Source organism: Eublepharis macularius, chromosome 19 (genome assembly GCF_028583425.1).
Source record: "Eublepharis macularius isolate TG4126 chromosome 19, MPM_Emac_v1.0, whole genome shotgun sequence".
NCBI classification, from domain to species: Eukaryota; Metazoa; Chordata; class Lepidosauria; order Squamata; family Eublepharidae; genus Eublepharis; species Eublepharis macularius.
The window spans coordinates 20,141,917-20,156,752 of record NC_072808.1 but is presented as its reverse complement, the minus strand read 5'-3'; positions in this window follow the sequence as shown (position 1 = coordinate 20,156,752).

Genomic DNA, 14,836 nt, shown 5'->3' with positions numbered 1-14,836 from the left:
TGATTATTGTCATCATCCTTAACAAGTTATTGCTATATGGTTCTATCCGAAACTATCACATGGTCCCTTCAATCTTCCCTCATCCCCCCTGTAGCCGCCTTCCCCTCTCCACCTGCAAGACTTCTGCCTACCTATCTGTAGTGGAAATACCATGTAAACAGCAGTCTCAGGGAAGCAAGGAGTTACACAGCATACAGCACTGGAAATAGCAAACACCTGGTTGTGATAAGCAGTGGCTACATAAAAGGTAAGTTGGGGGGGGGGGAGAGAAAGCTGGCATCTTCAGAAGAGAGTCCCCAGCTGCTGAGTGACCGGCCTGCCTGGAAGGACTGTCCTACCTGCCTAGAAGACTAAGGTTATGAGGTGGGTGAAAAATTGCTGTTAATGCAGTTAATAAAGCTGCTTCCTTTCGTTAAAGAATATTGCTTGATGGAATATCAATATATTCCAATATATAGTGGGCAATATATTTGTGGGTAATATATTTGGCAGAGCCGGTAATACTCTACAAGCAATATGTACTATGGAATGTACAGAGTGTGCAAAGCTATATCCCACTTTCTTTCTATCTCTTTTTCTTATGTCTACCTTGTTCTGTCTGAACCTATATGTCTATTTGAGATGTTTGAATTTAATCTCTCTACCTCTAGCTCATTTAGCTCTATGTAGCTTTTTCTTTCTCACTCTGTCTCTCTTACTGTTTTTTTGTTACTTTCTAGCTGTTTGTTTTCAATTTCTTTCTACCAGTATCTTTCTGTATCTTTCTCTATGTATAGCTGCCCTTTCCTTTCTTTTTCCTATCTCTAGACTTGATTTTCTGTCTTTCTTTGTAACTCTCTTTCACTCTCTTTCTTTTTCTTTTACCTTCTGAGAATAAAGGTGTATTTTTTTTGCTTGTGTGTCTATTCTGATTATTGTCATCATGCTTAACTAGTTATTGCTATATGGTTCTATCCGAATCTATCACATGGTCCCTTCAATCTTCCCTCATCCCCCCTGTAGCCGCCTTCCCCTCTCCACCTGCAAGACTTCTGCCTACGTATCTGTAGTGGAAATTCCATGTAAACAGCAGTCTCAGGGAAGCAAGGAGTTAAACTCCACACAGCATACAGCACTGGAAATAGCAAACACCTGGTTGAGATAAGCAGTGGCTACATAAAACGTAAGATGGGGGGGAGGGAGAAAGCTGGCATCTTCAGAAGAGAGTCCCCAGCTGCTGAGTGACCGGCCTGCCTGGAAGGACTGTCCTACCTGCCTAGAAGACTAAGGTTATGAGGTGGGTGAAAAATTGCTGTTAATGCAGTTAATAAAGCTGCTTCCTTTCGTTAAAGAATATTGCTTGATGGAATATCAATATATTCCAATATATAGTGGGCAATATATTTGTGGGTAATATATTTGGCAGAGCCGGTAATACTCTACAAGCAATATGTACTATGGAATGTACAGAGTGTGCAAAGCTGTATCCCACTTTCGTTCTATCTCTTTTTCTTATGTCTACCTTGTTCTGTCTGAACCTATATGTCTATTTGAGATGTTTGAATTTAATCTATCTACCTCTAGCTCATTTAGCTCTATGTAGCTTTTTCTTTCTCACTCTGTGTCTCTTACTTTTTTTTTGTTACTTTCTAGCTGTTTGTTTTCAATTTCTTTCTACTAGTATCTATCTGAATCTTTCTCTATGTATAGCTGCCCTTTCCTATCTTTTTCCTATCTGTAGATTTGATTTTCTCTTTCTTTGTAACTCTCTTTCACTCTCTTTCTTTTTCTTTTACCTTCTGAGAATAAAGGTGTATTTTTTTTGCTTGTGTGTCTATTCTGATTATTGTCATCATGCTTAACAAGTTATTGCTATATGGTTCTATCCGAAACTATCACATGGTCCCTTCAATCTTCCCTCATCCCCCCTGTAGCCGCCTTCCCCTCTCCACCTGCAAGACTTCTGCCTACCTATCTGTAGTGGAAATACCATGTAAACAGCAGTCTCAGGGAAGCAAGGAGTTAAACTCCACACAGCATACAGCACTGGAAATAGCAAACACCTGGTTGTGATAAGCAGTGGCTACATAAGATGGGGGGGGGGGAGAGAAAGCTGGCATCTTCAGAAGAGAGTCCCCAGCTGCTGAGTGACCGGCCTGCCTGGAAGGACTGTCCTACCTGCCTAGAAGACTAAGGTTATGAGGTGGGTGAAAAATTGCTGTTAATGCACTTAATAAAGCTGCTTCCTTTCGTTAAAGAATATTGCTTGATGGAATATCAATATATTCCAGTATATAGTGGGCAATATATTTGTGGGTAATATATTTGGCAGAGCCGGTAATACTCTACAAGCAATATGTACTATGGAATGTACAGAGTGTGCAAAGCTGTATCCCACTTTCTTTCTATCTCTTTTTCTTATGTCTACCTTGTTCTGTCTGAACCTATATGTCTATTTGAGATGTTTGAATTTAATCTCTCTACCTCTAGCTCATTTAGCTCTATGTAGCTTTTTCTTTCTCACTCTGTCTCTCTTACTGTTTTTTTGTTACTTTCTAGCTGTTTGTTTTCAATTTCTTTCTACCAGTATCTTTCTGTATCTTTCTCTATGTATAGCTGCCCTTTCCTATCTTTTTCCTATCTCTAGACTTGATTTTCTGTCTTTCTTTGTAACTCTCTTTCACTCTCTTTCTTTTTCTTTTACCTTCTGAGAATAAAGGTGTATTTTTTTTGCTTGTGTGTCTATTCTGATTATTGTCATCATCCTTAACTAGTTATTGCTATATGGTTCTATCCGAAACTATCACATGGTCCCTTCAATCTTCCCTCATCCCCCCTGTAGCCGCCTTCCCCTCTCCACCTGCAAGACTTCTGCCTACCTATCTGTAGTGGAAATACCATGTAAACAGCAGTCTCAGGGAAGCAAGGAGTTAAACTCCACACAGCATACAGCACTGGAAATAGCAAACACCTGGTTGTGATAAGCAGTGGCTACATAAAAGGTAAGATGGGGGGGGGGAGAGAAAGCTGGCATCTTCAGAAGAGAGTCCCCAGCTGCTGAGTGACCGGCCTGCCTGGAAGGACTGTCCTACCTGCCTAGAAGACTAAGGTTATGAGGTGGGTGAAAAATTGCTGTTAATGCAGTTAATAAAGCTGCTTCCTTTCGTTAAAGAATATTGCTTGATGGAATATCAATATATTCTATAGTGGGCAATATATTTGTGGGTAATATATTTGGCAGAGCCGGTAATACTCTACAAGCAATATGTACTATGGAATGTACAGAGTGTGCAAAGCTGTATCCCACTTTCTTTCTATCTCTTTTTCTTATGTCTACCTTGTTCTGTCTGAACCTATATGTCTATTTGAGATGTTTGAATTTAATCTATCTACCTCTAGCTCATTTAGCTCTATGTAGCTTTTTCTTTCTCACTCTGTGTCTCTTACTTTTTTTTTGTTACTTTCTAGCTGTTTGTTTTCAATTTCTTTCTACTAGTATCTATCTGAATCTTTCTCTATGTATAGCTGCCCTTTCCTATCTTTTTCCTATCTGTAGATTTGATTTTCTGTCTTTCTTTGTAACTCTCTTTCACTCTCTTTCTTTTTCTTTTACCTTCTGAGAATAAAGGTGTATTTTTTTTGCTTGTGTGTCTATTCTGATTATTGTCATCATCCTTAACAAGTTATTGCTATATGGTTCTATCCGAAACTATCACATGGTCCCTTCAATCTTCCCTCATCCCCCCTGTAGCCGCCTTCCCCTCTCCACCTGCAAGACTTCTGCCTACCTATCTGTAGTGGAAATACCATGTAAACAGCAGTCTCAGGGAAGCAAGGAGTTACACAGCATACAGCACTGGAAATAGCAAACACCTGGTTGTGATAAGCAGTGGCTACATAAAAGGTAAGTTGGGGGGGGGGGGAGAGAAAGCTGGCATCTTCAGAAGAGAGTCCCCAGCTGCTGAGTGACCGGCCTGCCTGGAAGGACTGTCCTACCTGCCTAGAAGACTAAGGTTATGAGGTGGGTGAAAAATTGCTGTTAATGCAGTTAATAAAGCTGCTTCCTTTCGTTAAAGAATATTGCTTGATGGAATATCAATATATTCCAATATATAGTGGGCAATATATTTGTGGGTAATATATTTGGCAGAGCCGGTAATACTCTACAAGCAATATGTACTATGGAATGTACAGAGTGTGCAAAGCTATATCCCACTTTCTTTCTATCTCTTTTTCTTATGTCTACCTTGTTCTGTCTGAACCTATATGTCTATTTGAGATGTTTGAATTTAATCTCTCTACCTCTAGCTCATTTAGCTCTATGTAGCTTTTTCTTTCTCACTCTGTCTCTCTTACTGTTTTTTTGTTACTTTCTAGCTGTTTGTTTTCAATTTCTTTCTACCAGTATCTTTCTGTATCTTTCTCTATGTATAGCTGCCCTTTCCTTTCTTTTTCCTATCTCTAGACTTGATTTTCTGTCTTTCTTTGTAACTCTCTTTCACTCTCTTTCTTTTTCTTTTACCTTCTGAGAATAAAGGTGTATTTTTTTTGCTTGTGTGTCTATTCTGATTATTGTCATCATCCTTAACTAGTTATTGCTATATGGTTCTATCCGAATCTATCACATGGTCCCTTCAATCTTCCCTCATCCCCCCTGTAGCCGCCTTCCCCTCTCCACCTGCAAGACTTCTGCCTACCTATCTGTAGTGGAAATACCATGTAAACAGCAGTCTCAGGGAAGCAAGGAGTTAAACTCCACACAGCATACAGCACTGGAAATAGCAAACACCTGGTTGTGATAAGCAGTGGCTACATAAAAGGTAAGATGGGGGGGGGGAGAGAAAGCTGGCATCTTCAGAAGAGATTCCCCAGCTGCTGAGTGACCGGCCTGCCTGGAAGGACTGTCCTACCTGTCTAGAAGACTAAGGTTATGAGGTGGGTGAAAAATTGCTGTTAATGCAGTTAATAAAGCTGCTTCCTCTCGTTAAAGAATATTGCTTGATGGATATCAATATATTCTATAGTGGGCAATATATTTGTGGGTAATATATTTAGCAGAGCCGGTAATACTCTACAAGCTATCTGTGCTATGGAATGTACAGAGTGTGCAAAGCTGTATCCCACTTTCTTTCTATCTCTTTTTCTTATGTCTACCTTGTTCTGTCTGAACCTATATGTCTATTTGAGATGTTTGAATTTAATCTCTCTACCTCTAGCTCATTTAGCTCTATGTAGCTTTTTCTTTCTCACTCTGTCTCTCTTACTGTTTTTTTGTTACTTTCTAGCTGTTTGTTTTCAATTTCTTTCTACCAGTATCTTTCTGTATCTTTCTCTATGTATAGCTGCCCTTTCCTATCTTTTTCCTATCTCTAGACTTGATTTTCTGCCTTTCTTTGTAACTCTCTTTCACTCTATTTCTTTTTCTTCTACTTTCTGAGAATAAAGGTGTATTTTTTTTGCTTGTGTGTCTATTCTGATTATTGTCATCATGCTTAACTAGTTATTGCTATATGGTTCTATCCGAAACTATCACATGGTCCCTTCAATCTTCCCTCATCCCCCCTGTAGCTGCCTTCCCCTCTCCACCTGCAAGACTTCAGCCTACCTCTCTGTAGTGGAAATACCATGTAAACAGCAGTCTCAGGGAAGCAAGGAGTTAAACTCCACACAGCATACAGCACTGGAAATAGCAAACACCTGGTTGTGATAAGCAGTGGCTACATAAGATGGGGGGGGGGGGGAGAGAAAGCTGGCATCTTCAGAAGAGAGTCCCCAGCTGCTGAGTGACCGGCCTGCCTGGAAGGACTGTCCTACCTGCCTAGAAGACTAAGGTTATGAGGTGGGTGAAAAATTGCTGTTAATGCACTTAATAAAGCTGCTTCCTTTCGTTAAAGAATATTGCTTGATGGAATATCAATATATTCCAGTATATAGTGGGCAATATATTTGTGGGTAATATATTTGGCAGAGCCGGTAATACTCTACAAGCAATATGTACTATGGAATGTACAGAGTGTGCAAAGCTGTATCCCACTTTCTTTCTATCTCTTTTTCTTATGTCTACCTTGTTCTGTCTGAACCTATATGTCTATTTGAGATGTTTGAATTTAATCTCTCTACCTCTAGCTCATTTAGCTCTATGTAGCTTTTTCTTTCTCACTCTGTCTCTCTTACTGTTTTTTTGTTACTTTCTAGCTGTTTGTTTTCAATTTCTTTCTACCAGTATCTTTCTGTATCTTTCTCTATGTATAGCTGCCCTTTCCTATCTTTTTCCTATCTCTAGACTTGATTTTCTGTCTTTCTTTGTAACTCTCTTTCACTCTCTTTCTTTTTCTTTTACCTTCTGAGAATAAAGGTGTATTTTTTTTGCTTGTGTGTCTATTCTGATTATTGTCATCATCCTTAACTAGTTATTGCTATATGGTTCTATCCGAAACTATCACATGGTCCCTTCAATCTTCCCTCATCCCCCCTGTAGCCGCCTTCCCCTCTCCACCTGCAAGACTTCTGCCTACCTATCTGTAGTGGAAATACCATGTAAACAGCAGTCTCAGGGAAGCAAGGAGTTAAACTCCACACAGCATACAGCACTGGAAATAGCAAACACCTGATTGTGATAAGCAGTGGCTACATAAAAGGTAAGATGGGGGGGGGGGGAGAGAAAGCTGGCATCTTCAGAAGAGAGTCCCCAGCTGCTGAGTGACCGGCCTGCCTGGAAGGACTGTCCTACCTGCCTAGAAGACTAAGGTTATGAGGTGGGTGAAAAATTGCTGTTAATGCAGTTAATAAAGCTGCTTCCTTTCGTTAAAGAATATTGCTTGATGGAATATCAATATATTCTATAGTGGGCAATATATTTGTGGGTAATATATTTGGCAGAGCCGGTAATACTCTACAAGCAATATGTACTATGGAATGTACAGAGTGTGCAAAGCTGTATCCCACTTTCTTTCTATCTCTTTTTCTTATGTCTACCTTGTTCTGTCTGAACCTATATGTCTATTTGAGATGTTTGAATTTAATCTATCTACCTCTAGCTCATTTAGCTCTATGTAGCTTTTTCTTTCTCACTCTGTGTCTCTTACTTTTTTTTTGTTACTTTCTAGCTGTTTGTTTTCAATTTCTTTCTACTAGTATCTATCTGAATCTTTCTCTATGTATAGCTGCCCTTTCCTATCTTTTTCCTATCTGTAGATTTGATTTTCTGTCTTTCTTTGTAACTCTCTTTCACTCTCTTTCTTTTTCTTTTACCTTCTGAGAATAAAGGTGTATTTTTTTTGCTTGTGTGTCTATTCTGATTATTGTCATCATCCTTAACAAGTTATTGCTATATGGTTCTATCCGAAACTATCACATGGTCCCTTCAATCTTCCCTCATCCCCCCTGTAGCCGCCTTCCCCTCTCCACCTGCAAGACTTCTGCCTACCTATCTGTAGTGGAAATACCATGTAAACAGCAGTCTCAGGGAAGCAAGGAGTTACACAGCATACAGCACTGGAAATAGCAAACACCTGGTTGTGATAAGCAGTGGCTACATAAAAGGTAAGTTGGGGGGGGGAGAGAAAGCTGGCATCTTCAGAAGAGAGTCCCCAGCTGCTGAGTGACCGGCCTGCCTGGAAGGACTGTCCTACCTGCCTAGAAGACTAAGGTTATGAGGTGGGTGAAAAATTGCTGTTAATGCAGTTAATAAAGCTGCTTCCTTTCGTTAAAGAATATTGCTTGATGGAATATCAATATATTCCAATATATAGTGGGCAATATATTTGTGGGTAATATATTTGGCAGAGCCGGTAATACTCTACAAGCAATATGTACTATGGAATGTACAGAGTGTGCAAAGCTATATCCCACTTTCTTTCTATCTCTTTTTCTTATGTCTACCTTGTTCTGTCTGAACCTATATGTCTATTTGAGATGTTTGAATTTAATCTCTCTACCTCTAGCTCATTTAGCTCTATGTAGCTTTTTCTTTCTCACTCTGTCTCTCTTACTGTTTTTTTGTTACTTTCTAGCTGTTTGTTTTCAATTTCTTTCTACCAGTATCTTTCTGTATCTTTCTCTATGTATAGCTGCCCTTTCCTTTCTTTTTCCTATCTCTAGACTTGATTTTCTGTCTTTCTTTGTAACTCTCTTTCACTCTCTTTCTTTTTCTTTTACCTTCTGAGAATAAAGGTGTATTTTTTTTGCTTGTGTGTCTATTCTGATTATTGTCATCATCCTTAACTAGTTATTGCTATATGGTTCTATCCGAATCTATCACATGGTCCCTTCAATCTTCCCTCATCCCCCCTGTAGCCGCCTTCCCCTCTCCACCTGCAAGACTTCTGCCTACCTATCTGTAGTGGAAATACCATGTAAACAGCAGTCTCAGGGAAGCAAGGAGTTAAACTCCACACAGCATACAGCACTGGAAATAGCAAACACCTGGTTGTGATAAGCAGTGGCTACATAAAAGGTAAGATGGGGGGGGGGGGGAGAGAAAGCTGGCATCTTCAGAAGAGATTCCCCAGCTGCTGAGTGACCGGCCTGCCTGGAAGGACTGTCCTACCTGTCTAGAAGACTAAGGTTATGAGGTGGGTGAAAAATTGCTGTTAATGCAGTTAATAAAGCTGCTTCCTCTCGTTAAAGAATATTGCTTGATGGATATCAATATATTCTATAGTGGGCAATATATTTGTGGGTAATATATTTAGCAGAGCCGGTAATACTCTACAAGCTATCTGTGCTATGGAATGTACAGAGTGTGCAAAGCTGTATCCCACTTTCTTTCTATCTCTTTTTCTTATGTCTACCTTGTTCTGTCTGAACCTATATGTCTATTTGAGATGTTTGAATTTAATCTCTCTACCTCTAGCTCATTTAGCTCTATGTAGCTTTTTCTTTCTCACTCTGTCTCTCTTACTGTTTTTTTGTTACTTTCTAGCTGTTTGTTTTCAATTTCTTTCTACCAGTATCTTTCTGTATCTTTCTCTATGTATAGCTGCCCTTTCCTATCTTTTTCCTATCTCTAGACTTGATTTTCTGCCTTTCTTTGTAACTCTCTTTCACTCTATTTCTTTTTCTTCTACTTTCTGAGAATAAAGGTGTATTTTTTTTGCTTGTGTGTCTATTCTGATTATTGTCATCATGCTTAACTAGTTATTGCTATATGGTTCTATCCGAAACTATCACATGGTCCCTTCAATCTTCCCTCATCCCCCCTGTAGCTGCCTTCCCCTCTCCACCTGCAAGACTTCAGCCTACCTCTCTGTAGTGGAAATACCATGTAAACAGCAGTCTCAGGGAAGCAAGGAGTTAAACTCCACACAGCATACAGCACTGGAAATAGCAAACACCTGGTTGTGATAAGCAGTGGCTACATAAAAGGTAAGATGGGGGGGGGAGAGAAAGCTGGCATCTTCAGAAGAGAGTCCCCAGCTGCTGAGTGACCGGCCTGCCTGGAAGGACTGTCCTACCTGCCTAGAAGACTAAGGTTATGAGGTGGGTGAAAAATTGCTGTTAATGCAGTTAATAAAGCTGCTTCCTTTCGTTAAAGAATATTGCTTGATGGAATATCAATATATTCCAATATATAGTGGGCAATATATTTGTGGGTAATATATTTGGCAGAGCCGGTAATACTCTACAAGCAATATGTACTATGGAATGTACAGAGTGTGCAAAGCTGTATCCCACTTTCTTTCTATCTCTTTTTCTTATTTCTACCTTGTTCTGTCTGAACCTATATGTCTATTTGAGATGTTTGAATTTAATCTCTCTACCTCTAGCTCATTTAGCTCTATGTAGCTTTTTCTTTCTCACTCTGTGTCTCTTACTTTTTTTTTGTTACTTTCTAGCTGTTTGTTTTCAATTTCTTTCTACTAGTATCTATCTGAATCTTTCTCTATGTATAGCTGCCCTTTCCTATCTTTTTCCTATCTGTAGATTTGATTTTCTGTCTTTCTTTGTAACTCTCTTTCACTCTATTTCTTTTTCTTCTACTTTCTGAGAATAAAGGTGTATTTTTTTTGCTTGTGTGTCTATTCTGATTATTGTCATCATGCTTAACTAGTTATTGCTATATGGTTCTATCCGAAACTATCACATGGTCCCTTCAATCTTCCCTCATCCCCCCTGTAGCCGCCTTCCCCTCTCCACCTGCAAGACTTCAGCCTACCTCTCTGTAGTGGAAATACCATGTAAACAGCAGTCTCAGGGAAGCAAGGAGTTAAACTCCACACAGCATACAGCACTGGAAATAGCAAACACCTGGTTGTGATAAGCAGTGGCTACATAAAAGGTAAGATGGGGGGGGGGGGGAGAGAAAGCTGGCATCTTCAGAAGAGAGTCCCCAGCTGCTGAGTGACCGGCCTGCCTGGAAGGACTGTCCTACCTGCCTAGAAGACTAAGGTTATGAGGTGGGTGAAAAATTGCTGTTAATGCAGTTAATAAAGCTGCTTCCTCTCGTTAAAGAATATTGCTTGATGGAATATCAATATATTCCAATATATAGTGGGCAATATATTTGTGGGTAATATATTTGGCAGAGCCGGTAATACTCTACAAGCAATATGTACTATGGAATGTACAGAGTGTGCAAAGCTGTATCCCACTTTCGTTCTATCTCTTTTTCTTATGTCTACCTTGTTCTGTCTGAACCTATATGTCTATTTGAGATGTTTGAATTTACTCTCTCTACCTCTAGCTCATTTAGCTCTATGTAGCTTTTTCTTTCTCACTCTGTGTCTCTTACTTTTTTTTTGTTACTTTCTAGCTGTTTTTTTCAATTTCTTTCTACTAGTATCTATCTGAATCTTTCTCTATGTATAGCTACCCTTTCCTATTTTTTCCTATCTGTAGATTTGATTTTCTCTTTCTTTGTAACTCTCTTTCACTCTCTTTCTTTTTCTTTTACCTTCTGAGAATAAAGGTGTATTTTTTTTGCTTGTGTGTCTATTCTGATTATTGTCATCATGCTTAACAAGTTATTGCTATATGGTTCTATCCGAAACTATCACATGGTCCCTTCAATCTTCCCTCATCCCCCCTGTAGCCGCCTTCCCCTCTCCACCTGCAAGACTTCTGCCTACCTATCTGTAGTGGAATTACCATGTAAACAGCAGTCTCAGGGAAGCAAGGAGTTAAACTCCACACAGCATACAGCACTGGAAATAGCAAACACCTGGTTGTGATAAGCAGTGGTTACATAAAAGGTAAGATGGGGGGGGGAGAGAAAGCTGGCATCTTCAGAAGAGAGTCCCCAGCTGCTGAGTGACCGGCCTGCCTGGAAGGACTGTCCTACCTGCCTAGAAGACTAAGGTTATGAGGTGGGTGAAAAATTGCTGTTAATGCAGTTAATAAAGCTGCTTCCTCTCGTTAAAGAATATTGCTTGATGGATATCAATATATTCTATAGTGGGCAATATATTTGTGGGTAATATATTTAGCAGAGCCGGTAATACTCTACAAGCAATCTGTACTATGGAATGTACAGAGTGTGCAAAGCTGTATCCCACTTTCTTTCTATCTCTTTTTCTTATGTCTACCTTGTTCTGTCTGAACCTATATGTCTATTTGAGATGTTTGAATTTAAGCTCTCTAGCTCATTTAGCTCTATGTAGCTTTTTCTTTCTCACTCTGTCTCTCTTACTGTTTTTTTGTTACTTTCTAGCTGTTTGTTTTCAATTTCTTTCTACCAGTATCTTTCTGTATCTTTCTCTATGTATAGCTGCCCTTTCCTATCTTTTTCCTATCTCTAGACTTGATTTTCTGCCTTTCTTTGTAACTCTCTTTCACTCTATTTCTTTTTCTTCTACTTTCTGAGAATAAAGGTGTATTTTTTTTGCTTGTGTGTCTATTCTGATTATTGTCATCATCCTTAACAAGTTATTGCTATATGGTTCTATCCGAAACTATCACATGGTCCCTTCAATCTTCCCTCATCCCCCCTGTAGCCGCCTTCCCCTCTCCACCTGCAAGACTTCTGCCTACCTATCTGTAGTGGAAATACCATGTAAACAGCAGTCTCAGGGAAGCAAGGAGTTACACAGCATACAGCACTGGAAATAGCAAACACCTGGTTGTGATAAGCAGTGGCTACATAAAAGGTAAGTTGGGGGGGGGGGAGAGAAAGCTGGCATCTTCAGAAGAGAGTCCCCAGCTGCTGAGTGACCGGCCTGCCTGGAAGGACTGTCCTACCTGCCTAGAAGACTAAGGTTATGAGGTGGGTGAAAAATTGCTGTTAATGCAGTTAATAAAGCTGCTTCCTTTCGTTAAAGAATATTGCTTGATGGAATATCAATATATTCCAATATATAGTGGGCAATATATTTGTGGGTAATATATTTGGCAGAGCCGGTAATACTCTACAAGCAATATGTACTATGGAATGTACAGAGTGTGCAAAGCTATATCCCACTTTCTTTCTATCTCTTTTTCTTATGTCTACCTTGTTCTGTCTGAACCTATATGTCTATTTGAGATGTTTGAATTTAATCTCTCTACCTCTAGCTCATTTAGCTCTATGTAGCTTTTTCTTTCTCACTCTGTCTCTCTTACTGTTTTTTTGTTACTTTCTAGCTGTTTGTTTTCAATTTCTTTCTACCAGTATCTTTCTGTATCTTTCTCTATGTATAGCTGCCCTTTCCTTTCTTTTTCCTATCTCTAGACTTGATTTTCTGTCTTTCTTTGTAACTCTCTTTCACTCTCTTTCTTTTTCTTTTACCTTCTGAGAATAAAGGTGTATTTTTTTTGCTTGTGTGTCTATTCTGATTATTGTCATCATGCTTAACTAGTTATTGCTATATGGTTCTATCCGAATCTATCACATGGTCCCTTCAATCTTCCCTCATCCCCCCTGTAGCCGCCTTCCCCTCTCCACCTGCAAGACTTCTGCCTACGTATCTGTAGTGGAAATTCCATGTAAACAGCAGTCTCAGGGAAGCAAGGAGTTAAACTCCACACAGCATACAGCACTGGAAATAGCAAACACCTGGTTGAGATAAGCAGTGGCTACATAAAACGTAAGATGGGGGGGAGGGAGAAAGCTGGCATCTTCAGAAGAGAGTCCCCAGCTGCTGAGTGACCGGCCTGCCTGGAAGGACTGTCCTACCTGCCTAGAAGACTAAGGTTATGAGGTGGGTGAAAAATTGCTGTTAATGCAGTTAATAAAGCTGCTTCCTTTCGTTAAAGAATATTGCTTGATGGAATATCAATATATTCCAATATATAGTGGGCAATATATTTGTGGGTAATATATTTGGCAGAGCCGGTAATACTCTACAAGCAATATGTACTATGGAATGTACAGAGTGTGCAAAGCTGTATCCCACTTTCGTTCTATCTCTTTTTCTTATGTCTACCTTGTTCTGTCTGAACCTATATGTCTATTTGAGATGTTTGAATTTAATCTATCTACCTCTAGCTCATTTAGCTCTATGTAGCTTTTTCTTTCTCACTCTGTCTCTTACTTTTTTTTTGTTACTTTCTAGCTGTTTTTTTTCAATTTCTTTCTACTAGTATCTATCTGAATCTTTCTCTATGTATAGCTGCCCTTTCCTATCTTTTTCCTATCTGTAGATTTGATTTTCTCTTTCTTTGTAACTCTCTTTCACTCTCTTTCTTTTTCTTTTACCTTCTGAGAATAAAGGTGTATTTTTTTTGCTTGTGTGTCTATTCTGATTATTGTCATCATGCTTAACAAGTTATTGCTATATGGTTCTATCCGAAACTATCACATGGTCCCTTCAATCTTCCCTCATCCCCCCTGTAGCCGCCTTCCCCTCTCCACCTGCAAGACTTCTGCCTACCTATCTGTAGTGGAAATACCATGTAAACAGCAGTCTCAGGGAAGCAAGGAGTTAAACTCCACACAGCATACAGCACTGGAAATAGCAAACACCTGGTTGTGATAAGCAGTGGCTACATAAGATGGGGGGGGGGAGAGAAAGCTGGCATCTTCAGAAGAGAGTCCCCAGCTGCTGAGTGACCGGCCTGCCTGGAAGGACTGTCCTACCTGCCTAGAAGACTAAGGTTATGAGGTGGGTGAAAAATTGCTGTTAATGCACTTAATAAAGCTGCTTCCTTTCGTTAAAGAATATTGCTTGATGGAATATCAATATATTCCAGTATATAGTGGGCAATATATTTGTGGGTAATATATTTGGCAGAGCCGGTAATACTCTACAAGCAATATGTACTATGGAATGTACAGAGTGTGCAAAGCTGTATCCCACTTTCTTTCTATCTCTTTTTATTATGTCTACCTTGTTCTGTCTGAACCTATATGTCTATTTGAGATGTTTGAATTTAATCTCTCTACCTCTAGCTCATTTAGCTCTATGTAGCTTTTTCTTTCTCACTCTGTCTCTCTTACTGTTTTTTTGTTACTTTCTAGCTGTTTGTTTTCAATTTCTTTCTACCAGTATCTTTCTGTATCTTTCTCTATGTATAGCTGCCCTTTCCTATCTTTTTCCTATCTCTAGACTTGATTTTCTGTCTTTCTTTGTAACTCTCTTTCACTCTCTTTCTTTTTCTTTTACCTTCTGAGAATAAAGGTGTATTTTTTTTGCTTGTGTGTCTATTCTGATTATTGTCATCATCCTTAACTAGTTATTGCTATATGGTTCTATCCGAAACTATCACATGGTCCCTTCAATCTTCCCTCATCCCCCCTGTAGCCGCCTTCCCCTCTCCACCTGCAAGACTTCTGCCTACCTATCTGTAGTGGAAATACCATGTAAACAGCAGTCTCAGGGAAGCAAGGAGTTAAACTCCACACAGCATACAGCACTGGAAATAGCAAACACCTGGTTGTGATAAGCAGTGGCTACATAAAAGGTAAGATGGGGGGGGGGGAGAGAAAGCTGGCATCTTCAGA